Source organism: Myotis davidii, unplaced genomic scaffold (genome assembly GCF_000327345.1).
Source record: "Myotis davidii unplaced genomic scaffold, ASM32734v1 scaffold109, whole genome shotgun sequence".
In the NCBI taxonomy this organism is placed as follows: Eukaryota; Metazoa; Chordata; class Mammalia; order Chiroptera; family Vespertilionidae; genus Myotis; species Myotis davidii.
Genome location: NW_006300368.1, coordinates 1584319 through 1587746, shown reverse-complemented (window position 1 = coordinate 1587746; position 3428 = coordinate 1584319).

Below are 3428 nucleotides of genomic sequence, written 5' to 3'. Positions count from 1 at the left end.
CCCGTAGCCTCTGCCATGGTATGCCATGCCTGCTTGTCCCTGCCGTCTAGCACATCTTATAACCCCGGCGGCCCATGGCCTCACCAGCCTGTGCATTGGAATGAGGGCATATTAGCTTTGATACCTTCTTTTACTGGCTGGTCATCCACACCCCAAATCCCACCATGCTTCTGTCTCTCTTGGTCATTACTCGGGGCTCATGAGCTCACCCATAATATATTCTCAAACAATTTCAACTATCTGCCATGCTGTATAAAGATTCTCTCGTTTACCATGTCCAACATGGGTAGAGAGCGAATCACAAATCCTGAGTAGGGGCGGCTGGGGATTGAGAAAATGAAAGAAAGAGACAGACACAGAGACAGAAAGGAAAACCTGGGGCCAGGTGGGACAGCTGGCCCTCTGATGGAGAGATAGTGACCCAGAGCTGGTGCAGCGTGTTTATTTTATATAGTATGATACCAGGAAGTTTTACTAAAGTTTAGATAAAGGAAATTATGTGAAACATGGTTAAAGATCAAGCTGTAATTCTTCATTCTTGTGGCTTCTTTATAAAGGTCACTTCTGGCTGGACCTGAATAATTGTGTCTGTTCTTGGCACCTGGCTGAACTTAGATAATGAAACTCACCCCTGGCGCCAGAGCTAAAGGTCAGGCTGACCACACACCTGCCTCTGGCCAGGTATGTTTCCAGGCATGGCTCTGCCAGACGCCACTGGATTCAGATGACAATCAGCTCAGGGGCCTTTCCCAGGCGCTCTCTACAATTCTGAATGCCAAGGTATGACCTTCCTCTGCAAAGATACTTGAGGATGGCATCCTACAACGTCCACTTATGTTTCTGACCTTTAGTTAGTCCTGACATTTACACAGGCTCTGTAGGCATGCAGACGGTCAGACTCTGTGGTCACCCAGATTTTCGAGCCATAGGTTAGAGGAGGATAATTAACACTCACCATGCACAGGCCCTTTCACATGTAGTATCTCACTTTACACTCACCACAACTCTATAATATCATCTCAGTAGCAGAATGTTTGTAAATTTTACAGATTAAGAGACAGAGGGTCCAAGTAGTTAAATGACTTGCCCAATGTTACGCTCCTTTCTTAAAAAAATTGTTTTTATTGGTTTCAGAAAGAAGAGTAGAGAGGGAGAGAGAGATAGAAACATCAATGATGAGAGAGAACCATTGATTGGCTGCCTCCCGCATGCCCCCCACTGGGGACTGAGCCCACAACCTGGGCATGCCCCTACTGGAATCAAACCATGATCTCCTGGTTCATAGATCAATGTTCAACCACTGAGCAAAACCAGCCAAGACCAACACTCTTAATGAGTAGAGGAGCCAGTCTTCTCCTCTGTGTCGGTTTGGCTTTTAGGTAAATGCTCCATGGCCTGTACCATGCTGACCTTCTCTTCTAAAGAGGGAAGATATTCACTGACAGGGCTCTCCTGGTCAGGTGTTACAGTCTCAATAGAAAGACACGTATGGATTATCTATGTTTCATATTTAACACCAGGACAGGGAGCGTGGAGCAGAATGACATTGACTGGGTCTTTTCTCTTTCCACACCGTCATCTGCAATGGGTTCATAAGATTTAAAGGAAAGTTTGCTCAGATCCCTTTGGGATTCCCCTGCCCACCCGTATTTTTAAAAATGAATAATTATATATATTTGGTAGGCATTTTTCAGTCAGCCAAAGCTCTTCATCACCTCTGGGCTGGCTGCCTCTCCCATGTACAGCCTATGTGACCTCTTGACCACCCATCATAAGACTGACTGTCCCCCTGAACCCACCTAAGGGTACTAGCAATTTATGAGGTCAATATTTTGCCCAAAGGACCTCCAACTTGTGGCATTTCAGAAACTGGGACAAATGAAGCATAATTGGAAGGGTTTCTTCCTGCAGCCCCAGAATTTGGATCCAGGTCCCCTGGTGAAATATCAAGTACTCCACATTCTAAAGAGAAGTCAAGCCCTAGCTGGTTTGGCTCAGGAGATAGAGCATCGGTCTGTGAAATGGAGGGTCCTGGGTTCATTCTAGTCAAAGCCATGTACCTGGGCTGGAGGCTAGGTCCCCAGTGGGGGGCATGCAGGAGGCAGCTGGTGTCCTTTGGTTGATCTCTCCCCCTTCCCCTCACCTTTCTCAGGTTTGACGGTCTGATGGATGCTTCTCTGTCTCTGGATCTGTTTTTGTTTATCAGTTTATGTTGTTCATTATATTCCACAAATGAGTGAGATCATGTGATATTTATCTTTCTCTGACTGGCTTATTTCACTTAGCATAATGCTCTCTCAATTGTCACCTCAGGGCCTTATTCAGAGGCTGCAAACTGGTCCTGCCATTCCTAATCAGCCCAGTCATCCTTGGCTCCCATTAAGACATTTTATGGGCCCTAACCGGTTTGTCTCAGTGGATAGAACATTGGCCTGCGGACTGAAAGGTCCCAGGTTCGATTCCGGTCAAGGGCATGTACCTTGGCTGCGGGCACATCCCCAGTAGGAGGTGTGCAGGAGGCAGCTGATTGATGTTTCTAACTTTCTATCCCTCTCCCTTCCTCTCTGTAAAAAAAATCAATAAAATATATATATTTTTTTAAAAAGACATTTTATGGGACACAGTGTTCTTGGCCAAAAGTTATCCATGCCTCCCATCCATCCCCACTGCCATTGGGAAGGAAAGGGGGTGTATTTTCCCCCCAAAATGAAGTGTGCTTCGGAAAATCACTCATCTAGATTAGGAGTGCCTATTAGAAGGGAGTGTGTGAAAGCTCACTCCCCAACTGATTGATTGGATACTGCAGCCCCACCCCCGTCCACCCCAGTGCTGCCTGATGACAGACATCCTGGAAGAGTTTAACATCGGGAGTTTGTCAGAAATAAAGATAGACAAGATAAGGTGGAAGTCTATGCTAGGAAAATTACAAGTATCAAATGGGCATTGATACCACACCTGCCTAGGTACCCAGCAGTGGAGAGAACCAGGCCGAACCAGAAGGAGACTAAGGTCACCTCCTTACCACTTGCAGCTGACTTAGGACCGCCCCTGCCTGCTCTTTTACCGCCTCTCTCTGCCATCAATCTCAGAGGCTCGAGGGCTCAGAACATAGAGAGGAGACAGGGAAGAATGGACTGTACCCTCACTAGCTAGCACCCAGTTCCTAGGTTGTAATTTCCATAAGGATGTATTCCTCATTCCTAGCCTGTGCTCAGCCCAGAGAAGACATTTGGTAATTGTGTTAAAAAATGAATTTGTGAATGCAAGTACATAATAAAAGTTAGTGCCCACCTTCCACCCCCTTTCTCAGTCACTCGCTCATGTCTTTCCTGGTTTAGGAGTGTTATTTGTCTATCAGAGGAGGATGTCCTGTTGGCTCAGAGACTTGCTTAGGTAACGATCTGGCATGACCCAGGGTGCACACGGCG